Source organism: Lissotriton vulgaris, chromosome 4_1 (assembly GCF_964263255.1).
Source record: "Lissotriton vulgaris chromosome 4_1, aLisVul1.2, whole genome shotgun sequence".
NCBI lineage: Eukaryota > Metazoa > Chordata > Amphibia > Caudata > Salamandridae > Lissotriton > Lissotriton vulgaris.
Window position 1 is genome coordinate 1,963,684,732 of NC_141691.1, and position 26,853 is coordinate 1,963,711,584.

A 26,853-nucleotide genomic window follows, 5' to 3' on the forward strand; every position below is an offset into this window, starting at 1 on the left:
CAACGCGAGAGCCAGAGTGATGCCTCGGTAGTCAGCCCACTGCTCCCAAATCTTCGTATGTTTCTGGGGACATCCCCGTGTTTGAAAACCAGACTCCTCCAACCCCATTCCAAAGTCTATCTCCCTCCTCCAAGCACTCACCTGGATTGGCATATCAGACCTCCATAATCTAGCTATGTCTCGTTTAGCTAGTGTAAGGTCCAAAAATAAAAGATGGCGCTAATATCTAGTACCGCCAATCTCGTCCGTAACATGGAGCAGGGTCAATCTAGGAAATCAAGGGAGTTCCCAACCTAGAACCTCCGCAAGGCATGCAATCACACCTTTCTAAAACCTATCTAGAGCCACGCAGGTTCAAGTTTTATGTAGGAAAGTGCTGCTGTCATTTTGGCAGCGCAGACACACAGGTGATTCTACCAGCCCAGCCCTCCAAAGCTTGTGTTGTGTGTAATAGGGATCAATTTGAGGCATGATTAAATGGCCACCCACTGGGGAATGGGGCTCTAGGGCCTCATCCAATCATCATTGTCAAGGAGGCCCAGGTCCACCTGCCATGCAGACCTTATGGTCCCAAGCGTGCTGCTACTGTGTGTGTGTGTGATAAGAGATTGATATATTTTCAAAATTTATCAATTTTGAGGTTGCCCCACTCACCCATCAAAAGCTTGCCTTCTAATGGGTTAAAATCTGGGAGGGTTGTAATATTGGTTTTATATGGCATAAGTGTGTGGCAAAATTGAAGATATTTGTAAAACTGGCTCTGGGGCATGGAGTATTCTTCTCTGAGTTCTTGAAATGACTTGAGAGTATGGCCATGCATAACATCTCCAATAGAGGCAATCCCTATCTGGTCCCATCCGCGAAAGCCCTGAAGATCCACCAAGTGAGGCAGTAGCCAATTGCATCATAGCAGTGTCTTGCATGTGATAAGGCCCCACCGCCCCATCCTGCGGAGAGATTGTTGCAACATAAGTGTCACAACTCTTGTGGAGGGGGAAGGCCCTGGACATCCAGCCTGCTATATCAGTAGAAATATAGGTTGGGGTCATTCAGTAACCAGCGCTCAACGGCATAGGCTGGATCATCTCTAGAACCATACTACCAGTCATTGAGCACCTGGAGGTGCAAGGTTGCGTGATAGGATAGAATATCAGCAGCTGCAATGCCACCGCAATAAGTAGATTGAAAACATGTGCGTAGCGTCACGCTCCGTTGCCCCCCATAGAAACTGTCACAGCATAGCGTCAATTTGACAAAACCACAACAGCAGGATTGAATAGGGATGGTTCTGTAGATGATAAAGTAATTGTGGGAGAGAGACCATTTTATTTATAACAGACCTCCCATATAGAGACAGTGGCAATCCCGTTTAGGATCTAATTTCTGTCTTCACCCTCTCAGTTGCGATGCCTAAATTGCAATTCCATGACCTCTTTTGGTTGTCTGACAGAAAGACCCCCAGATATTGCAGAACCTCAGTGGCCTGCGACAGGTCTGCAGCACATCAGCTGTGCCCGAGCATCCCCCACAATGGCCATATAGTAGATTTGTGAACATTCATATAAAGGCCTGACATTTCTCCAAAAATGTGCATAATCGGCAAGATTCTGGGGCCTGATTGATGCAGATCTGTGAGAAAGAACATAATGTCATCTGGATATAAAGCAATATGATCTGAAATTTCTATCGCCCAATCGAAGCCTCGTACGAGGGCGCCCCTACGGACCCAAGCAGCCAGGGCTTTGATGGCCAATGCGAATACCAGGGAATATAAGGGACAACCCTGTCAGGTTTTGCATCTAACTGGGAAGTGGGAGAAGTATGGTCGGCCACCCGCACGGACGGGGTTGGATCCTTATATAGTAGCCAAATAAATGATAGAAAGTGCGGACCGAAATTCAACCGTTTCAGGAGTGTGAAAAGATATGTTCAATGGCATTGTGGGTCCCCGTGACATCATGATGGATCGCCTGACAGGGCATAAAACCCACCTGATCTGGATGAACCAGGTCTGACATATGTGCCCTTAGTCTGTTCGTCAGGATTTTTGCCAGTAGTTTCACCTTTGTATTTAAAAGGGATATTGGGGGGTATGAGGCGTGTTTGGTAGGGTCGGCCTGGTTTAAAAAAAAAAAAATCTCTGAGTGCCTTCAATCTGGGGGCATAGGAACCTCTTCGATGACTTTTACCTAATGTGGGCCTAGCTGGTACATATATAACCCTTGTACAATTTGCAAGGGTTCCCGTTAGGGCTGGGGGCCCTGTCAGACCATAGCTCGAACAAAGCAATTCCTCTAGGGTAAGGGGTTAATCAGGGACTTCGCGCTTCCATCAACAAGGCCTTCGAGGCATATACTTGAAGAAACTATCAATCAGCAAGGCACTGGTTGCCTCCTTCGGTGCAGAAAAGGCCTAAAAAAAATTAGCAAAGCTACTCGCTATTGCTGCCAGATTTGTGAGCACGGGTCCTTTGGTGTCACAGAATGTAGGGAGTTGGGCACGCGTTTCAGTCTGATGACAGAGTCGATAAAAGGCCTAACCTGATGTGTCCCCCGACTGTAGATTCTACACTGGGAAGCCAACCACACACAAAACACTTCCTCCATCAAATTCCCCTCATATTGCTTCTGGGCAAAATAGAGTTGTCTATGTGCCACACGAGGGCTGACTCCCCATTCCTGAATTTCTAGTGTCATAATGCAGGCTTCCAGTTGTTGTATGTTGCGTTTACATCACTTGCACCCTGATGCACAGTAACTGATATACACCCCTCGGATGATGGGTTTCATCGCCACCATAACATTCTGGGGCAGAAGCAGACTCTACATTGAGGGCAGTGTATTCCGTCAGGGCCTTCTGGATGTGGGTCCGATACGATTGATCCTGTAGGTGCTATAGGGAGAGCCTCCACCAAAATGGAGTTTGACTTGGGTCTAATTAAATCTGTACGGCTATCGGGGAGTGATCTGACAACCCCAGGGGCATTATTGTTGCTTCCGATACTCTATATATGTAGCTGCATGGGATGAAAATGTAATCAATCCTAGAGAAGAATTTGTGGGCTGGGTTATATTAAGTATATCCTGTGTCGGGTGGATGGTGGAACCGCCATGTAGCCTCCCAGCCCACCAGATCTACCAGAGATTTTAGTCGAGACCCTTGTGTGCCCCCAACAACCTCGGACGTTCACTATCGATCTCTGGTCAAGCAAAGTGCATTGTTCCAATCACCTTCCATGATCACAAGCCCTTCGGGTATTAGCCCCTAGATCTCAACCAGGCGGTCAATAAAGCCTTGACTAAGAGGAGGGGGTTATAGATACTGCCTACCACCAGATGTTCCCCAGAAATGGTCACATGAATCAGGATGTATCTACCCTGTGTACTCACCCAGGATTGGACAAATATGAACAGAATGTTGCAGTGTATCATAACAGCAACACCCCAGAACCCCTTGTGAATCCAAAGCGAGCCAGGTAGGGTTATTCTTTTACCCATAGGGTGCGTTTCTTGCATTAGCAAAATATCTGCCTAATGCCATTTGCCTGGCGGAGTATCGCACAGCATTTAAATTCATGAAGCATACCTCTAATGTTTCATCTCATCACCTGTAGCTGGCCTGTGGAGGGTTCATCAGCATGGATCGACATCTGTATCTGGGGGCCATACATTTTTTTCCTCCAGGATATGAGGACACCACTCTAGGAAAATACCGATTGCGCAGCAAAATGTAATAACACATCGAACACCCAAACAACCCCCTACCTACCACTACCCACCCCAATTCCCCACAACAACTGAAGTATCTGTCGTTGCTGGTGCTTCGTGCTGCCCCTAATGGGAGGTCAACAGTGTAACCATCCAATGGATCCCCAAATACCCCATTGTCACAGAGTCAGCAGACAGGGTCAGGGTGTATCACCCTATCTTTGCAACCCACAAGAAACACTGAGATTATGCATATTTTAGGAAAAGAAACCTAAGGTTTTTGCACATAGCTTCCCATGTCAGTCTTTTGTGAGGGTTAGTAGCCCCAGTTTCCGGAGCCTTCGCTTGCTCCCTGTTACGGGCCCTGGAGCACCATGTTGATCTGGCTCGGTGCCTGCATTTATCTTTTTGAATATTTTGCAACTGGCGAGGGTTCCCTCGATGAAGAATCTGAGGGATCCATGTTAAAATATCGATATCAAAAATATAAATGAAACAAATATCGATGTAAAAATATCGATAACAAAAATATCGCCTCCCTATGCTTAAAAAGGTAAGTACAGTAATATTGACTCAAAAATATCGATGTAAAAAATATAGATGTAAAAAATATAGAATTTAAAAAATAACTTAACTTAAATTAAATTAATTAAATACTTTTATTATTATTAACAAATTAAATTAATTGTAATATCTATTTTAACTAATTATAAAAATAAACTAAATGTAATTAATATAAACACGAAAAAGTGTACATTTACATATATTGACTTAAACACATTTTATTAACTATTATCTTTATTTAATTTATAAACTTTATTAATTATTTAAAAATAAAATAAAAACATATATAAAAAATTAAAAATAAATACAAATATTTAATATATTCTATATTTATTTAACACATTAAACTATTTAAAAAAAGACATACATTTAATAACAAAATAAAAATATTAATAGTTAAAACATTAGATAGCGGAAGGGTAAAAATTACTATTGCCACTCCAGTGAGTGCAACAGTAGGGAAAGCGCTGGATAGCTTAGGGGTAAAAATGAATATTCCCACTCCAGTGGGCGCAACAGTAGGGAAAGCGCTGCATAGCGTAGGGGTGAAATTTACTATTCCCACTCCAGAGAGTGCAACAGTAGGGAAAGCGGTGGATAGCGTATGGGAAAAAATTACAATTCCCACTCCAGTGAGTGCAACAGTAGGGAAAGCGCTGGATAGCGTAGGGGTAAAATTTACTATTCCCACTCCAGAGAGTGCAACAGTAGAAAGCGCTGGATATTGTAGGGGTAAAAATAACAATTCTCACTCCAGTGAGTGCACCAGTAGGGAAAGCGCTGGATAGCGTAGGGGTAAAGTTTACTATTCCCATTCCAGAGAGTGCAACAGTAGGGAAAGTGCTGGGTAGCGTAGGGGTAAAAATTACTATTTCCAGTCCAGTGAGTGCAACAGTAGGGAAAGTGCTGGATAGCGTAGGGGTAAAATTTACAATTCCCACTCCAGCGAGTGCAACAGTAGGGAAAGCGCTGGATAGTGTAGGGGTAAAAATTACTATTCCCACTCCAGGGAGTGCAACAGTAGGGAAATCCCTGGCTTGCTTAGGGATAACAATTACTATACCCACTCCAATGAGTGCAACAGTAGGGAAAGCGCAGGATAGTGGGGAGTAAATATTACGAGTCCTACTCCAGTGAGTGCAACAATAGGGAAAGCGCAGGATCCCAAAACAATAAAAACAAAAAATATCAATATTTTCAATAAATGTAATTTCTAATTTTAACATAATTAATATATACATTTAAATATATTATTATTAACAAAGATAAAAACAGAATTAGCACTATAAAATCCACAACAAATACCTAAAATTAATTACACAATTACATTTAATATTTACTAATTCATTAATGAACATTATATTTTTTATTATTTATTAATTAAAGAATGAATTACTTACCAGCTTTCACACCATGTACACATGTAAACACCAGAACACACACCTAAAATTAATTACACAATTACAATTAATAACTACTAACTTGTTATTTAAAATTAATTTTTTATTCTTTATTAATTAAACACTTAATTATTTACCAGCTTTCACACCATTTACACATATATACACCACAACACACACCTGAATTACACAAATACAATTAATAATTACTAATTAATTATTTTAAATTAATGTTTTATTATTTATTAATTAAACAATTAATTACTTACCAGCTTTCACACCATTTACACATATATACACCATAACACACCCCTAAAATTAATTACACAATTACAATGAATGATTACTAAATATTTAATAGAAATTAATTTTAAACTATTTAATAATTAATCAATAAAAAATTAATTACTTACCACCATTCATACCATTTACAAATATAAACACCACAACACACACCTAAAATAAATTAAACAATCAACATACTTAATTATTAATTAACTAATTGAAATAATTAACAACTAATTATTAAGCTATAATTAATTAATAAATTAACACATTATTAATAAAATAATTTTACATAATTAAATTACTTCCCACCCTATTCCCCTATAAACCCACAACCCGCTACAGAACCAATAACGCAAAATTAAACTTAAAATAAATTAATAAATAAAACAATTCTAAAACATATAATAAAATGACTAACAATTCTTATTAAAAACACCAAGGGCCAGATGTAGGTCGGCCAATACCGGTCGGTAACAGCCCAAAATCGGTAAAATCGGCCGTTACCGAGCGGTATTTTGAGAATGAGATGTAGGTGACAAAAAAAAATGAATCTGTAAATATCAATCCGTAAAATTCCGAATCGGAAATATCCGAGTCCATATTTACCGAATCGGTATTCCCCGATCGGATAAATACCGACTCGGTATACACCGATTCGGGAAATAACGAATCGGAAAACATGGATATCGAGATGTAGGAAAGGGAAAAAATACCGAATTCATCCAAATTCGGTATTTCTGAGTCGGAATTTACCATGGACTGAAAGGTGGTGGTAACCATGTGGATGCTATAAAAAGTCTCCCAAAATGCAACCCTCCAGTCAAAATGGCTGCACTCTATGTGATAGCGAGGAGGCGAAGGCTACAGGCAGCAGGACTGAAGGTATGGCAAAGGAAGGAGCAGGTGTACAGACAGAGGATCACTCTGTTCCAATTGACTGAGCCTGAGATACTCCAGAGGTACAGGCTGCACCCCAATACCATCATGGACCTAATAAGGGACCTCCACATATACCTGGATCATCCAACACCCAGGGCCCACGCCATCCCACCCCATGTCCAGGTGCTGTGTAGCATACACCTGCTTGCCTCTGGGAGCTACCAGAGTGTGATAGCTGCAGTAGGAGGAGTATCCCAGAGCTGTCTGTCCTGTTTCTTCAGGAAATTCCTGGACCATGACTCAGAGAATGGGAGACTACATACAGTTCCCTGACATACCTGCGGAACTTGCCAATACTAAAACAGACTTCTATGGACTGGCTCACTTCCCGCATGTGATAGGCTACATTGATGGCACCCACATTCCCCTATGACCACCAGCAGCCACGGAACACTTTTACAGAAACCGTAAGTCTACGCACTCCATCAACGTGCAGGTGATATGCAATGCAGGGAACATCATCACCGACATAGTAGCTAAATTTCCAGGGAGCACGCACGACTCCTACATATTCCAGAACAGTGGAATATACAGACAGCTATAGAATGGCGATTTTGGAGATGGTTAACTGCTAGGTAAATATGTAGCACACACCCTGAAATGTATTTCAGCTCCATGTGGAATGTGTATGAAACCCATGTACCTCTTGTTCTCCCCCAGGTGATAGTGCATATGCCCTGCGTTCCTTTGTGCCGACACCGTACCTGAACCCAACCAACAGAGCAGAAAGGCGATACAATGTTGCTCACAGGTCCACCCGCAATGTTGTGGAGAGAACCTTTGGACTCCTGAAGAGCAGGTTCTGTTGCCTCCACAAAAGTGGAGGTGCGCGACAGTACACCCCCCTCCTGTGTTGCAAAATTATTGTGACCTGTGCCATATAGCACAATCTTGTGACCAAAAAAGGCACAGAGGTGGAGTTGACACATCGTGAGAACATAGATGAGGACCAAGAACATGCAGATCCCCAGGGAACAGGGCCAGCCGCAGTAGATGGCAGATTGAGACAGACTGAAATTACACAACGCTATTTTTAGGTAAAGTATGACACACACACAGGTATACTTCTGGACATGAGTAGTTTATTCTGCACTACTTCATGATGGTCACATGACTGTATGTCAATGTCACTGGCTGCACATACTCAGTTGCTGTCACTGTGTGCAGTAGAGTCAGTTCCCTGCATAGTTCAGTTCTTGCGTCCTCGCACCCAATTGCGGGACTTAGGTGCCTCTCCTTCAGGTTCCCTGATGGTGCCTGACTCACCATGGCTGTGCCTGCCGCTCCTGCGCACCTCCTGGACAGGTGTACTGGAGCCACTCCTGCTGGTTGACCCCTCAGTCTCCTCCACACCCGTGTCACCAGCATTGCCTTGGTTTGAGGTCAATATCTGCTCCATTGCAGAGGTCACTCTACCCATGCCCCGGGTTAAGTCAGTGCAGCAGTGCTCTATTGCCTCCTGCATTGAGATGGAGCGTCTGCAGAGGAGAGCTGTGTTGGCAGCGAACCTGTTCATGGCCTTGGTCTGTTGGCGGATGTAGTGCCGCTCCCTGGCACGCTGGAGATGTTCCCTATCAAGCTTGTCGGAGAGGACCCCCATGTAGGTAGAAATGTCAGAGATCCCCGGTGCTATCAGGTCCAGGCTAGTAGCCATTTGGGTAATGCCTTTGTCCATGTTGGACATAGTTGCGCTCAAACCGCGCACCTGCCGCTGCATGGCTTGCAGCGATTTGGCCTGCTGCCGTTGCACCTTCACCATCGTGCCCTCCAGCCCACAGAACACGCTCTCACCATCCTGGCCCTCCCCACCATCACGTGCCCTCCTGCCAAGGAAAGTAGTGCGCGCTGAGCCTGCAGACATAGTTGGTCCTGGTCTTCTGGGGGACATCTTCCTCATCCTCTGAATCAGAGGTCTGCAGAATCCTCTGCGGGGGCTCCGCCTGGCTACTTTCCCCTCCCGGCATGGGCATGTTTGTGAGGTCTGGAGACCTAAACAACAGAGGGGACATTGGGATTGGTGTATTGGGTGGCTCTGGTGATGAGGGGTCCTGGGTAGGGTCGTCTCCACCTTCTTCTGCGCTGTGACGATTTTTCCTTTTTTCTTTCTCCCCTCTTTTAGATGGTGCTGCCCTCTCCTCCCTCGGCGGTGAAGAACTGCGTGACGACTCTCCTGTGGAATGAAATTGACATAGTGTCAATGCTGTAGTTTGTCTGTGTGTTTTTCTTAATGAAATGGTCTGCACACCTTTGCACAGTCCACATTGCTTGTTTGGGGATGTGTGTGGCATGCCTTGCTGAGTCATGTGTGGTGTACTTTGCTTCTGTGTGTACATGCCTACGTCTACCATGATGCATTGCAGCAATAATTTCTGACCTCTCCTGCTGTGTCATGTGTTTACACAGTGGGGTGCAGGGTTGGGATAGGTGGGGGTGCATGTGGGTGCACGCCTCTTACCTTGTTTTTTGACTGATTTCGCTGTGCTATCCAGGTCTCCAATCCCATGGATGCATTCAGACTCCATGGTGGATGCAACTTGCTCCTCAATTGGTGTAAGTTTTGGGGCTTTGGCCCTGCCACCACCAGTCAAACCAGCATCCTTTTTCTGTCCTGCTTTCTTCTTCTTGGTGACTATACGCATGTCATACCACCGTTTCTTGATGTCCTCTGCCACCTTCCTGTGGCTGAAATAAATTAATGCAGTTGGTCCGTTGCAGATCCCCGTTACTGGGGACCGCCACCTCCCGAGGGTTAAATACTACAATGGAGTGGGGCCGCACATCCCCCTATTAGATCCATGAATGGCCCGGGGTACTGCCACCACTAGGGCCGGCCCTTGCTACCTACCAATGTGCCCACCCTTCCCAAAGCAGCAGATCCTCAGGAGGGATCTGCTGCTTTTTTTTTTGAGATGTCATAAAATATTTCATGAGTGATGTCACTGACCATGTCATGAGTGATGTAATTAAGCCCAGGCAGGTAACTAGGCTCCGCTCGCAGAGGTTACTTAGTTTTGCCTACTCTGCGTTCCGTTGCGAACATGGAGTTCATGCAAAACTACGATGCGCAAGACATACAACGTAGCAGTTTTTAGTGAAGAAGGACATCGAGGAGGAGGCAGGAGAGCGGTGATGTCAAGGAGGAGGCAGCCATGGGGCAGGTAAGTGCCTTTTAATTACTTTTAATTATTTTGGGAGGGGAGGGCGCGGAGCGAAGTTCCACGGAATTGCTTTAAAACTCTGTGGAACTTCGTGTAGAGGCACTATGCCTTCTCCGCCCAGGGTTCGATGAGGTCATAAGCAGCGCATTGCAGAGGCATAAGTAAGTTATAGTTAGCTTAGATCACTATAACTGCTGAATTTCAATGGTTTTGTATGGGTGAAATCTGAACCTAACTATAACATCCCTGCAACCTTTGTTTTTTTCAGGGAATTTCTAAGGTTTTTATTTTATTCTATTTTCTAACTATAACATCCCTGTAACCTTTGGGTTTTTCCAGATAATTTCAACAGTTTTTAAAATGTTTTTTCCTAACTGTAACCTGTAACCTTTGAAAGTGGGTGTGTGAGTGGCATTATAGGTAGGTGAGTAGGTATGTGCCTGTGTGGAACTTTGAGTGGGTATGTGAGTGTATGAGTGGGTATGTAAGTGGGTGTGTGAGGTATAGAGACAGAATATTGACGTGGATATATTGAATTGCACTAATATCGAGTCAAGGATATCAATGGTGTAAAATATCGAGGTACTTTTTTCGTTTCGATTTTTATGTAATGCAGAAATATCGATTTTATAAATTTTGGTGTCAAAAATATTGCAAATTATATCGATTTTTGTTGTTCATTGTTGGTGCTTTATTATTATTACTTAGTATTAGTTATATGTTTTATAAATAAAAAATGTTAAAATATTTTTATTTTCTGTTTTTTTTATTAAGTTTTAGGAGCGAGATGTTGATTTATGGGGGATAAGGATGGGGAGTGATAAAAAAAAATTGGTATAAAATGTAAATATTTTTAAAAAATGTGTAAAGTTATAGGAGCGGGATATTGGGTTTATTGGGGATAAGGGTGGGGAATAATTTAAAAAATAAAAATTTACAAAAACGTTCACAATTTTTTACAAATACTTGAAATATTAAGTGCCCTATTATCATAGCAGGCGGATTATCACCGCCAAAACACCCCACTGGACGGTCATTTACCCCCACCACATTAGCATGGGGGTACCGCGGGAGACGGAAAGACCATCTGCTGCTTTTCTACCGTCAGGCAATCGTCACGATTGCCTGCCGGGCTGAAAAGGCCCATAATATGGTGGCGGAGCCTTGCAGGCACCGCCATCCATATTGTGATGTGTGTGGTGTGCATGCATTTCTGCCCTGGATAGGCATGCAGAGTTTACCACATTGGCATTCACCAGGTGGAAGGCACAGCGCAGTGCTTGTCACGTTGTGCATGCCATGTGCGTGCATGCTTACTGCACCGCCCGCCACAATGTTAAATATGCAGGATGCAACCGCCAGGGTGGCGGTTGCATTCTAATGGGCACAGTGGGACCGCCGCACCTCTGGTGGCCGGTCCCGTTTACCGTTACGGGGGCTGGTAGACTTTGCCACCCACCATCGCAATGGGCCCCTTAGTTGTGTGATGTTGGATTTATTGGGATAAGGATGTGGAGTAATTTAAAAATGTGGGATTGAAATTGTATTATTTAAGAAATTTTTTTAAGTTTTAGTAGTGGGATGTTGTATCTACAGGGGATTAGGGTGGGGAGTTATTTGAAAATAGTGTTTGTACATTTTTTATATTTTTTAGACTTTTTTGAAAGAATTTAGTAGCGTGATGTTGCTTTATTATGGGATAGGGTTATGGACTAGTTTTTTAATGCTGTTTAAAAATAAAAAGTTTTGCAAAGTACAATTAGATTTTGTTTAAATATTTAAAAATGAACATGTAGTATGTCAGTAACACTGTACCTTTAACGTGTACATTCTTCTCAGAGTGTTCCTATCATTCTATCTCCCTTCACTCCGTTCCTCCACAACAGTTTGCTGTTGGTGCTTGAAACTTTGGCAACCTCCATCGTGGGTTCCCTTTCTTCTGTACTTTTTGGAAATAAATCCTTGTTCTCCTATCAACTTAGATCCGCAGTTTATTCGTGATTTACCCCATACCACATTTGGTACCAGGAGTGGGGTGAATTTTTTTTCTTCACTTCAATTTTATTTCAACTGGATTTTGCCGGATCTTACTCTGGACTTTATTTTAATCTGGAGCCCGTTTATTTTAATCTGGAGCCCGGAGGCGTACCTGTCTCAACCACCTCGAACTTTATTCTACATTCCGGAAGGTGGGTCAGACATTATTTACAATATTCAACAATTTATTGTGGAACTTACAGTTTGTCCCCGTGCTCTTCTTTTTCATACTTAAACATTCGACCAGCATATTTGTCAACTTCTCCAGCTGCGCTTCACGTCACAATCCTAGGCTCTTTGTCGCTACGCTGCAGAACCGCTAAGCACTGTGGGAGCAGGAGATTGTTGACGGGAAGTCCTGCAAAGCAGTCTGGGAACAGCGTATTGACGTCACACGCTCGGCGGCCATTTTGAGTAAGTCACGAAGTGTCTCTGACTTTACTCCAACATTTCTCCTCTTAGTTCGATCTCCTCAACAAACGGTGGTTTGCACACCATTAACCTCAACAATCCAACAGTTCTCCACAGCTCTTCTCTTTGTTTATATCCATCGGTGCGGTTTTACAAACGGTGATTCACACACCATCAACTTCAGCATTTGCATTCCTTTTGAACAAAAGTTGTTACAACCATAAGTTCACTGTTTTACTTATTCATCTTACTTTATCTGACGGGTACCACTTTGGTTGGTCATCTAATACTCATGGCTACTGCCCAAGGAGTCATACAGCCATCACATTTCCTACATAAACCAGGTAAACCAGACTTAAAATGGTCTGAATGGCTGAAAGACTTTGAGAACTATTTAACTGCAATTGATGCCGATGGTTATTCTCCCAAAAGGAAAATAGCTCTTTTAATTAATCATCTTGGAGCTACTGGTCGCAAGGTCTTTGAGAACCTTCCCCATTTTCCTCTGCCAGTCTCAGAAGAGGCTTTCTTGAATGTGTGTTTAGAAGCAAAATGACGTATGGGGAAACAATATCCTGACTCAACAAGTGTTCTTCTAGAGAGATTCAATTTCGCAATGTGCAAACAATTCCCAGAGGAATCTGTAGAAGACTATATTGCAAGTTTAAGAGTTTTAGCTAAAAAATGTGATTATGGTGCTAGTGTCGACACGTATATTACAGATCAATTTCTGTTTTATTGCCATTCTAAAAAAATACAAGAATGCCCCCTTACTTCTTGTAATCCCACTTTGGCTGAAACAATTGACATAGCCAAAAGTATTTAAAGGTCAATTGTTACGTCCAAAGTCCTAGCCAGTAACCAACATGCTGGTTTTTCTACTCAAATTAATACTCAAACCAGCTCTCCTGACGCCTCCCAAACCATGAATTTTGTCTCTGAAAGTAATACAGTATGTGTTAATAATTCAAAACAGGGCCAGAATGGAGATTTAAAAGAAACCAACCCACAAGATCTCAACTCATTTGTTTTCGCTGTGGTTCTAGAAACCACATAGGGAACAATCCTACATGTCCTGCTTTAGGGAAAAAATGTATGAAGTGTCAAAAATTCAGGCATTTTCCAAAACTATGTAACAAATGTACTTACACTCCTTTTAATAGCAATTCTAGACCCAGAATAGCTAACATATCATTAGATTCACCTGAAACACAAGACTGTGCATCTCAGTTTGCAAACATGGTTGTAACAATTGATATCCTTGAATTGTCTGACAAACCTATCAAAGGTCAATTTGTTGATATTATTATAGATACCAACGTTATCCCAAGCATGGCTGATTCAGGTGCAACTGTTACTAGTGTAGCTGATGTCACATTTTATGAGTTCTGACCTGATAAATCTCCACTTATGGCTCCTGATATTAACCCGAAAGCTTTTGGCGAGCAAGATATTGATTTAATAGGTTTTTTTGGAACACCCTTACATGTCTAGGCAGATCAAATAAAACTAAAATATATGTGGCAATTAAAGGAAGAAATATCACTGGATGGAAAGATCTTGGCCTTTTAGGCATTATTTAACGTCCTGGACAAGATCCTCTCATAGTATTAGGGCAACTACCTTCAAACATACTAGCTATTACTGATCATGTTTCTATTATTGACAAATTTACTGCTAATTTCCCTGATGTTTTTAAGAATTCTGTTGGTACTGTCAGAGGCTTTGAACACAACATTTTACTGAAAGATAATGCCATTCCCATTGTGCACAAAGTCAGTCCTATCCCTCTCAGTATCAGAGAAGATCTTAAAACCCTTCTATCTAATCTTCAAGCTGAAGGCATTATTGCAATCATAGATGCCCCTGAATGGGTTTCTACGGTGGTTTTGCGGAAAAAAAACTGGCGATCTAAGGTTATGTGTTGATTTAAGGTCTCTCAACAAGAATATATTAGTTGACAATCACCCTTTACCGCATATACATGAAATGCTAGCTAACATAGGTAAGTCAAAATTCTTCTCCACCATCTACCTACATTCGGCTTACCATCAAATCCAACTTTCACTCAATTCTCAACCACTTACTGCTTTTGTAACACCCTTTGGAGCATTTAAAAACCTACGATTGCCTTTTGGCTTCACATCAGCTGCAAGTGTTTTCCAAAAGCTTATGGACAATCTCTATGGTGAGTTGAGTCAAGTACAAACATTTCAGGATGACATTTTAATGCATACTGAAACTAAAGAAGAACATTTGATCATCCTTATTAAAGTCTTTTCAATTTTACAAGCTAAGGGCATGACCATAAAAGCCAACAAGTGCAAAATACTTGTCCGTGAGGTTGAATATTTAGGCCATTTATAGTGATGGCATCAAACCTAAACTTTGTAACACTGAAGCCATACGCAATGCACCTCCTCCCTCCAATAAAGACTCTTTGCGATCTTTCCTTGGTCTCTGCGGGTATTACGGGAGATTTGTTTCTGGTTACGCCCAACTAATGCAACCATTAAGATGTTTACTTAAAAAAGGGTGCAAATTTGTGTGGACCAACATTCTACAAGAAATTTTGAGAAAGTTAAATTACTAGTAATCAATGCGCCTGCTTTACAACCTTTTGTTCCCAAAGCAAACCCTTTCATGTCAGTTGATGCCAGTCAAAAAGGGTTAGGAGCAGTATTTGGCCAATGGATGGATGGTAAAGAAAGTACTATTGCTTTTGCTTCCCATGTTTTAACTACAGCTAAATGTTGTTATAGTACAATTGAACGCAAAGCACTCGCTATTGTATGGGCTGTTCAAAAATGTAAAACTAATATTTGGGGTGTTTCTTGTGAAATTTTTACTGACCACAAACCACTTGTGTCTTTGTCTGGAAATGGTTTAGGAAAATCATCCGCAAGATTAGTAAGATTGCTTTCTAAGCTACAAGAATACAACCTTGTTGTCAAATACATCCAGGGAGGGAAAAATAATCGAGCAGACTGTCTTTCCCGCTTACCACTCCCAGATTGTGGTGAAGGTGAAGACAGTCTTCATACTGACTGTGTTGTTGGTTTGATTGATCCTGTTGCTTTGTGCCCTAATAGTATATCTCAAGATGAATGGGCATCTGCCATGGCAGATGATTAGATCCTCAAAAAACCTAATGGCCAAATACCAAAAGTCTTAACAACGAGTTGAGATCCTTTGCACAAGTTAGTGATGAAATATCATTTGAAAATGGGATTTGTGCCAGGAAGGGGCTTTTCATTCCTCCAACTTTGCAAAGAAATAAGATCATTGGTATAGCCCATGAAGGTCATTGAGGCATCTCTGCTACTTGTAAAACATTGAAAACAATCTATTGGTGGCCTAATTTAGACAAGCAAGTACAGTTCTTTATTGACAGCTGTCCTACATGTATTGTCTCAGATAACAACTGGAAGGTCAATAAAAAACCTTTAAATCCTGTACCATTTCCTGACCTACCTTGGGACAAAACTGTATTAGACTTTTCAGGGCCTTTCACTCCACTACCTTTAGACAAAAGATATTGTATTATTGCCATTGATTACCATTCTAAATGGGTTTACTATTCGTTTGTACAAACCGCAAATTATTCTACAGTTATTGCTTTTCTTCAAAATATTTTCAAAATTGAAGGTACTCCTAACTATATTCTTACTGACAATGGCCAACATTTGAGGCCAGATGTAGATAATCTTGATTTACCTACTCTTAAATACCAAATCATACTGATTCAGTATTTAAGAGTAGGTAAATGGGATGTAGGTAATTTCTCTTTTTCAATTACCGAATCGGTAAGATTTGGAAATTACCGAATCGGTAATTAGGCCCATAGGAATGAATGTCAATTACCGAATCGGTAAATACCAATTTGGTAATTGAGGAAAACATTGACGGATGGCAGGGTGTCACTTTGACACCCTGTTGCACCCCTCAATCGTGTATGGGTGCACATGTTGCAGACATACATGCCCTAAGGGCATGTATGTCTACAACATGGCAGCGTTTGAAAAGCAAAAAAAATGCTTTTTCAAGGCTTTTCATTATTTACCACCAACTTCTAGTTGGTGGTAAATAACGAATTCTTAAAGGCCTGTAGCACTGATTACAGTGCTACCTACATCGCAAACTACAGATTCGTAATTTTACCGATTCTGTAATTTTACCGAATCGGTAAAATTACCGATTCGGTAAAATTACTGTATCTGTATTTTAGGTGGCCCTACATCTCAGTATACAAATACCGGTCAGTAACGGCCAAAAATCTGTATTTTCGGCCGTTACCGACCGGTATTTGGAAACCTACATCTGGCCCCTGATCTCTAATCAAGTTGTCCGTTTCTTACAATCTAATGAAATACAACATCACAAAGTTGCTTTATATAACCCCTCTTCAAATGGCCTTGTTGAGAGAGCAAATAGTTTTATTACCCCCTCCCCTGCTGACGACGGAACCGCTCCGTCATCAGCTATGGTTGGGCTGTGCTGATGACGGAGCGGTTCCGTCATGGCCCGGCCGGCGCGCCTGCGCGGCGCTGATTTCGCGCCTGCGCGGCAGTTTTAATGAGCGGGGCGAGTCATGACGGAACTGCTCCGTCACCAGCACAGCTCAACCGCGGATGGTGACGGAGCGGTTCTGTCACCAGCATGCGGCCACCGAGCGGCCGCCTCGCCCACTTAGCGCTGCGGCGGAATAGCCGCCGCAGCGAAAGGGTTAAAGAAGGAGTCCAAACTGCTTTTGCATCTAATGTTGACGTTGTCGAATTTTTGCAAAACAAAATTTGGGCATATTTAAATACTCCTCATTCAACTACTAACATCACACCTTTCAAGGCCCTTAGATCAAGAGGAGCCAAATCCAAACTTATGCCCAAATGGTTCAGCAATTTATCTGTAGGTCAGAATATAGAGAGAAGAAAAGGAGGGCTGCAGCAGATCTACAAGTCACTAAATATTTTGTTGCCAATAAACAATCACTTCAAAAGAAATGTTTTGATGGTCAATCTAAATGTAATAGCATTGACTTGAATGTTAATGATTGGGTTCTCATTAAGAAACCTTTTAAAGTATGTAAAGGTCAATCTAAATTCACTCTACCCGTTTGTGTCATTAAAGTTACTAAATCTTCTGTTTTAATAGATAACAGAGGTTGGTGGAGCAAGAACAATTGGTGAAACTTACCAAATCTCAAGTCGAGATTTTTAACAAACCATATTTCAAGAAGTTAGAAACGATTCTGATTTGATTTCAAAAATTTTCAAACTGATAATTTGACTTCACCCACATGTCCTCAATCTTTTTCTTGAGATGTTTCATCTAGTGTAAATGTCTCTGATGATGATGTTCTTGTTCACAACCATCGTAATCACAAATTACCTATTAAATATAAAGATTATGGGGCATATTACCAAGGGCCTTATCGCAGCTTTAGCAGGAATTTTTCCTGCTAAAGCGGCGATAATTTTATCGCCCTATTACCTAGCTGTCGCTAACATGAGTTAGCGACAGCTTTAAGGAGATAGCGATCATCTAGGGGCCTACTTTGCATGTCAGCGATAATTATCCGTAATGACATGCAAAGTGGGAGTGCCAAGATGTTAGCGACTGGAAACAGTCGCTAACATCTTGGCAAGTGCGGCTCAATGGTTAGAGCGGGCAGACCTCGATGCAGAGCACTGGCCAGGGACCAGGGTTCGATTCCTGCCCCGGCGGGTCTCGGGCTCATTAATTCCCCTGGATATTCTCGCCTCAGTGCCTATTCTGATCATGGGTCGCACGCTGCAACTCTGGGCAATAGCTTGCTTAGTCTCCACAACGGCCCCCACAACGCGAGGGATGCCTGGTCTGCACCATGGGGGTGCCCAGGAGTGGACACTTGACAGGGAAAGCCAGGAAGGGTTCCCTTGCGGTATTCGTACAAGCGCCGGGAAACCCACTGCGGGTAGCTGTGCGCTATACAAGTACAAAAAAAACATCTGGCAGGCACCACGCGGTGCCTGCCACATGGTGGATGGAAATGCGCACCCCCCAGTGCAGCGACACCCCCCAAACAAGTGGAACATGCAATGGGCCCCCAATCTCCGCCAACCCTTCCATGGTGGCATTGCCACCATAGAAAGGCCTTTTAAAACCCACATCCTAATTTGGTGGATGGTGCTTGCTAGTCACTGCCACCATATTAGTAGCCCAGCTGGGAAAGCTGCGGTACCCACCTAATTAATGGTGAGTAAATCACTATGGGATGGCGGAAGGACCGCCACCGCCGACCCACGGTGGCGGTCCTTTCTCCATTTTAATGAACCCTTAGTTTGTTTTATTTTCCAGCACTTTTCTTGAGTTTTGTTAGTTTTGGAGTTGGAATAGTAATTTATTATGTCTTATTATCCCGCAATTTCTCTGACTTTATTTTGTTTTGGTGTTAGAATAGTAATTAAATTTGGTTTATTATTCAGCACTTTCCCTGAGTTTTGTTAATTTTGGAGTTTGAATAGTAATTTAATTTGGTTTATTATCTAGAACGTTCCATGAGTTTAGTTTGTTTTGTAGTTGGAATAGTAATTTGATTAGGTTTGTTATCCAGCACTTTCCTTTAGTTTACTTATTTTTCAAGTTGGAATAGTAATTTAGGGAGTTATTATGCTGGCGGGCGGACTTGGTCCGCTCGCCATCGTAGCAGTGTTTGGGACCGTCCACCAGACATGCAGCGGTCCCTCCGCTGTGATTAGGATGCGCCCGCCATACTGGCAGGCACATCCTGGGCTTTTAATATTGTGGGCGGTGCTGCTGGCTGCTGCACCGTCCACATTGTTGAAAGTGTTGCACTGCATTTCCATGCACTAACTGGCAGGCACCATGCGGTGCCTGCCACATGGTGGATGGAAATGCATACCCCCCAGTGCAGCAACACCCCCCAAACAAGTGGGACATGCAATGGGCCCCCAATCCCCACCAGCCCATTCCATGGTGGCATTGCCACCATGGAAAGGCCTTTTAAAACCCACATCCTAATTTGGTGGATGTTGCTTGCTAGGCACTGCCACCATATTAGTAGCCCAGCTCTGCACGCTACGGTACCCACCTAATTAATGGTGGGTAAATCACTATGTGATGGCGAAAGGACCGCCACCGCCGGCCCATGGTGGCGGTCCTTTCTCGATTTTAATGACCCCTTAGTTTGTTTTATTATCCAGCACTTTTCTTGAGTTTAGTTTGTTTTGGAGTTGGAATAGTAATTTATTATGTCTCATTATCCCGCACTTTCCCTGACTTTATTTTGTTTTGGGGTTAGAATAGTAATTTAATTTGGTTTAATATTCATCACTTTCCCTGAGTTTTGTTAATTTTAGAGTTTGAATAGTAATTGAATTTGTTTTATTGTCTAGAACATTCCCTTAGTTTAGTTTGTTTTGGAGTTGGAATAGTAGTTTTTTATATTTTATTATCCAGCATTTGTCCTGAGTTTATTTTGTTTTGAAGGTGAAGTAGTAATTTATTATGTTTTATTATCCAGCACTTTCCCTGAGTTTAGTTTGTTTTGGAGTTTGAATAGTAATTTAATTTGGTTTATTATGTAGAACTTTACCTGAGTTTAGTTTGTTTGGGAGTTTGAATAGCAATTTGTTATGTTTTATTATCCAGCAATTGCCCTGAGTTTATTTTGTTTTGAAGGTGGAATAGTAATTTATTATGTTTTATTATCCAGCACTTTCCCTGAGTTTAGTTTGTTTTGGAGGTGGAATAGTAATTTCATTAGGTTTATTATCCAGCATTTTCCCTGAGTTTAGTTGGTTTTGGAGTTCAAATATTAATTCAATTAGGTTTATTATCCAGCCCTTTCCTTGAGTTTAGTTTGTTGTGGAGTTGGAACAATCATTTATGATGTTTTATTATCCAGTACTTTCCCTGAGTTTAGTTGGTTCTGGATTAGGAATAGTAATTTTATTTGGTTCCTTATTCCGCACTTTCTCTGAGTTTTGTTGGTTTTAGAGGTAGGAATAGTACATTTTTATTGTTTATTAGTTATTTTAATTGTTATATTTTGTGTTTATATTTAAATAGGAAAGGAGATGTATGTTAGGTATTATTGTAAAAAAAGTTTTTGGGTTACACATGTGTTTTTTTATTGTACCGTTTATTTGTTCTAATTTGGTTTTGTTATACATTATCTTGCAATATTAAAAACATTATTCAGGTTTTTTGATGTTGTTCAAAATGTATTACAAAGTATAGTATATTTTTAATATACATTTTACATGTAGAATTGGAAAATGAACAATATGTTTTTTAATCTAAATTGTTAATGTAAAATTGGAAAATTACCAATATTTTTAATATACATTTTTCATGTAGAATTGGAAAATTAACAATATTTGTTAACATACATTATTTATGTAGAATTGGAAAATTAACAACACTTTTAACATACATTTCTTATGTAGAATTGGAAAATTAGCAATTTCTTTATGTAAATATTTTTTAAAACAATTGAATATTGTTTTGAATTATAGTTATGTAATGGTAAAGTAAATATAATAATAGTTTATTTGTTTTAAATATTTGCCTTATTGTTTATTATTTTTTATGACAAGTAAACATTTGTATTCATTTATATAAACCATTTTTTAATAAATGAATACAATTATGTATTATGTGTTTTACATATTTGTTTGTATATCTTAATATTTAGTATATTGAATATTATTTCTATTCACATATTTCATATAGTAAATAATTTACAAATATATATTTTTACATATATTTCTAAATTATACATTTTAATATTTTGTACACATTTACAGTACATGAAATAAATATACATTTTGATACGTATTAAATATTATATTTTGTGATTTTTTATAATATAATATTTAATATACATTAATTTTTTTTATATATTTTTTGGGATCATATACAAATATAGATTTTTTCCAGTGGCTCTGACGGCGCAGCTGGGTCCTGAGAAACCACCCTTTCACTGGCGTCTCTCCCCATGGCATCTCAAGATGAGAAGTATCGGGAGCATATGGGGCAGGTACTTGAACAATATCTGGATACTAATGTAGGGACAGTGGCTGAGGCCCCAACCTTGTGGGAGTCAATGAAACCCACTCTGCGGGGGGTAGACATCTCCTCCTGCGCAGCAGCACGTCGCACCCAGCGGGAGGCTCTTTTGCGTTCGGCAGCCCACTTATTGGAGGTAGAGCAGAATAGTAGGGGGGAGGTAGGGAATCTGGTTCACTGACAGCTGGTATTGGTGCGACAATCTTATGCAGACACCCTGATGGATGGGGCCCACCTTGCACGGCTAGCGTCCTGTAGCAGGATTTACCAATGGGGCGACAAGTCCAGTAAATTACATCATAGACTACGCCAAGGGACTTTGCAGCCCCAGGTTTTCCCAATTATACCAGGTCCGCATGGACGGATCCTGAGTGACCCCTCCCTCATAGCGGAGAGTTTTGCATATTATTTTGCAGAACTCTATACCCCTAGAGAACTCCTTCAGGAAGAAGTGATCCATCACTTCATAGCCGACCTACCGCCACGCACCCTTTCTGATGACGCACAAGCAGACCTGGAACTTCTGCTCATTGAGGAGGAGATTTGTACTGCGCTGGGAGAATTGAATTCAGGAAAGGCGCCGGGTCGGAATAGGTTCTCATGAGAATTCTTTAAGAAATATTTCTCCAAGTTAGGGTCACACTATCTCCAAGTTATAGATGAACCTCGAGACCGGGACTGTCTCCCGCAGGATTAGAGGCATGCAGAGGTAGTTGTATTTAATAAGCCTGGCCGGCCCCTGGACCAACATGCATCATATCGCCCCATTTCACTTTTAAATGTTGATGCCAAGATTCGGGCCAAACTGTTGGCCAATCATCTTCAATCTCACATAACTACCTTCATTCATCCAGACCAGGCGGGCTTATTGCCCCAGTGGGCTACGCACCACAATATCCGGCATGTGCACAATGCGATAGCTACCATCCAGGGAAGAGGAGTGCCGGCTGCCCTTCTGCTGGCAGATATGGATAGGGCGTTTTATTCTCTCAGTTGGGTTTACTTGTTTGTACTTCTCGACCGTCTTAATATAGGCCCACGATTCTTGGCATATTGAAAACTGCTCTATATGGATCTTAGGGCGTCTGTCCAGGTGGCGGGATCCACCTCCTCTACATTTTCCATTGGCAGAAGCACTCGCCAGGGGTGCCCTTTGTCGCCATATCTCTCTGCTCTTGCAATGGAGCCTTTGGCGGCATGGGTGTGAATGGACGCTCAGGTTGTGGGATTTGATTGGGATCATGGGCTTTCGGACTGCATTGCCTTGTATCCGTATGATGTACTCTTTTGCTTAACAGATATAAACAGGACAAGGCCAAGGCTTCTCCGCATTATGCAAATTTCTTGGTGAATCATCGGACTGTATATGAACTCGAGTAAATCCACGTTATGGGTGCTGGGGGAAACGGTTGAATTGGGGTCTTGGGCCATGGCAGCATGGACGTCGACAGAGGGTGTGAAATATCTTGGAGTTTTCCTATCAGATCTGCCTAGAGTAGCGTGGGACAGAAATATACCAATTTGGACACGGACAAGTAAGGAAATGAAAACTTGGTCGCACATGCCCCTTTCTATCTATGGCAGATCGGCAATCTTTAAAATGGTGTCATTGCAGTGCCTGCGCTATCACATGCAGAACCATCCATACCCGGTACCCCCTTTGTGGTTTTGCAAGGTGAATGCAGCCTTTTTTTTCCTCATTCGCCTCCGACCCCAGACTACTAGATAGATGGGATGTCGCTACAGTTACTCAATTTCTTGGAACCTAGACTATCGCAGTGGAGGCCCAGCCGATGTCACTCGCCTACCAGTAGCAAGCATACCCACTTCTTGTTGCTGACCTCTCGTTGTCAAGGAGTGGGTGGTCGCACTCTCTTCTGATTACACGTAACAAATGACTGTTGCTGATGGCCCACCTAAAGTCGGAAGGAGGGAGCCGAAGAAAAGGTAGGGCCCATCATAGTCAGAGAGCTTCCCCAGAGGAATAATCATAGGATCAACAAAATAATATTTTTCAAAATAATAATACCTTATCCCATTAAAAAAGAAAATAACAGTGATTAAACAGGAGACCAATTCATCAAACACTCCCAAATGGCTTTCTTTTTACTACTCTTCAATCTGGCCAAGTCCATCTTAGAGGTTTTATACAAGAAGGACAACTAGTCTGAATGTGTGGGGGGGTATGGCCTTAACCCATCTCCAACATATTTCTCGCCTGGCCAGTAAGTTGGCATAAAATAGGAAACCCCTACTGGACCCAGTAACACTGCTTGTTATGTGGAAGATGATAAGTTTAAGAGCAATACCAACCGGGATGCTCAGAATGTCAGCTAGAGTAGCTCCTACTCTCTCCCAGAATTCAGAAATAACTGGACATTCCCTGAACATCTGTATGACAAGAGCGTTCACCATGTCACATTTTTTACAACTGACAGGGGGACCCTTGGTTATTCTAGAGAGTCTAGCCATAGATAGGTAAGCACGGTGTGTGGTACAATAATGGTTTCTCCTTAACAAGGCTGGCGTTATAACTGTAAACAAGGTATTAAAAGATGTTTGTCACAGGTCTGCCTAGTCTATGTCTGGAATAGAAGCTCCCCGCAATTCTTCCACCAGTCTAAAATCCCCATCAACGGCATCATCTATAGACCAATAGAAAACAGATACTTCTTTCTTCCCTACCAGCCTCTGTACCAACTGCTCTTCCAGAATATTTCCTTTGCCTATATGTTGTTTAAGATTCTGGGACCAGCTCTTCAGTTGTAAGTTATTGAAACTAGGCATCACCTCCTCTAATTTTCCATCTAGTATCGGCCAAGGCAGGAGTGTACCCTCAGCAGCCAGGTCTCCCCACACCAAGAACCCTGCTGTTTTAAGAGGTAATGCAAGTTTATCCTTCAAACAGTCCGGAACCCCCGGAGAATCCCGCAGTGGAGCCAGACTTGAGAAATAATTGAAGCCAGTGCGTTGTTTAATTTTAGCCCATGTGCGAGCCATACCGAGTAAGACTTTCAACCTGATTTTTTAAAATAATTTTTGGTTTCCATACTTGAAAAGAAAGCCCTCATGAGACAGGTCCACTCCATCTAGCATGATCGAGAAAATGTCCCCTCTCTCTGATGAGTCTGGGGATTTCAGCAGCATTCTTGAGTGTGTTAGCTGGAAGGCCATGCGTAATATAGGAGGTCTGGCGGTGTGAGGCCCCCTTTTTCCCTTCTACGCCTTAGCTTTTTCCAGGATATCCGTGTTGCTTTATAGGCCCACGCAAATGAATTAATCACTTGCTGAAGCTTATCAATTGCCTGCTTCGCAAAAAATAGGGGAATCATATTAAAAAGAAAGGTAACTTTAGGCAGAATTACCATCTTGACTAAATTGGTTCTACCAAAAATGGTTAGAGGGAGATGGGCCCAAGATTTCATGAGTTTCTGGCAGTCCCTTGAGACGTTTACAAGATTTGTCCCCGAAATCTTATGTATATCCTGGACAATGTTTACCCCCAAATATCTAATTTACCTCTTTGTTTGGTATCCACACCCCGGCAGATTCCATGACATAATCTCAATTTTCCTGCATTGATCTCGTACCCCGAGACTAGGCCAAAATCCTGTACTAAATGGATTACTTGAGGAAAGCCTACTCCAAATCAGATGTGAGGATCAAGACGTCATCTGCTTACAGGGCTACCTTCTCTCCCATGTCCCAAATCTAAATGGTGTAATGTTCGTTTCCTCCCTGAGACGTTGAGCAAAAGGCTCTATGTAGATATCGAACAGGAGCGGGGAGAGGGTAAAGACCTGTCTGGTTCCTCTTTTAATCCTGAAGGACTTAGTCAACTTCCCTTTAACCAAAAACATTGCCAAGGGGTCGCTATATATGAGCCTGATAACTGGACAAAACTATGTGACCTTTGAAAAACTCAGATGGTTGTAACACTGTGTCAGTTCCAATCAAAGCACTAACATTAGGGGGTAGCCATTCTGGTTAGAAAACAAGCAAATGCTCGTCTTTTAGACGCCATGCCAAATGTTTGCTGGCACCCTCACCATACTCAAAATGGGCAAGCTTACTAGCTTCCCATCTTTTGGAAATCCTCATCTGGATAATACTTTCCAAATGATCCATCAATGTCTGCAGTTTTGCAAGGTATGCCTGGCGTGCTACTAAGTCAGCCTCATTATTTATACTCCTTTCAACCTCCTTCATTTCACACTCAATGTGTGCACCCTCCTCCCTGTACTGCCTGTTCTTAAAAGTAATCCTAGTTGTTACTAGGCCTCTCAGGTAGGACTTCCAGGTGTCCAACACTACCCGGATCTCTGCAGAACCTACATTTACATTTAGAAAGAATTTGTCTCCTGAGATAAATAGCAGGCTTCCAAGTCATCTAGAATAAGTGTGTGATCAAATGTCTACACCCTCAGTAGTTCTTTTTCTGTCAGGTTTAGTTCCAGCCATACCGCAGAGTGATATCATTGGTGGGAGTCAGGTACCCTATATCTTTAATTTTGCCCCTCAAGTCATTGCTAATCAAGATGTAATCCATACGATTGTAAAAAGAGACACCAAGTTGAGAGCCCGACCATTCGCTCCAAATGTCAGATACACGTTCTGTTTCATCATCATCTGGAGGTATGACCTAGATTTCGACAGAACATTTGCCCTGTTACTTGGTGATTTATCCATTATGGGATCCAAAACTATATTAAAGTCTCCAGCTAGAATAGTCAGATCTTGAATTCCCCACAAGTTTGAAAAAATGGCTTTCAGGGTAGAGGGGGTCATCCTGGTTAGGACCATTATAGCCAATTACTGTTAAAAGATGACCCTTAACAGACAGCTTGACAATGACCCATCTGCCACTTGGGTCTGTCATGGCGTCTAAAAGACGAGCATTTGCTTGTTTTCTAACCAGAATGGCTACCCCCTAATGTTAGTGCTTTGATTGGAACTGACACAGTGTTACAACCATCTGAGTTTTTCAAAGATCCCACTAATTTCTTCCCTCAGGAGATGTGTCTACTGTAGGATGATTATCTTAGCGTTAGAGTCTTTTAGGTATTGAAGAATTGTTGCCCTTCTATTTTTTACCCGGAGGCCATTAACATTCCAGGACAAATACTGTAACGTTCTCATGATGGTTTAAAAAGCGAGGCCCTGAGTATGTCAGATACCCTCATGCATTGACCCCAAATCAAAAGCGATAGCCAGCAATCGACCAAAAATAAAAGTGAATTTGACCAAGAGACAAATGAGAATGTTTCCTCTTTTTCA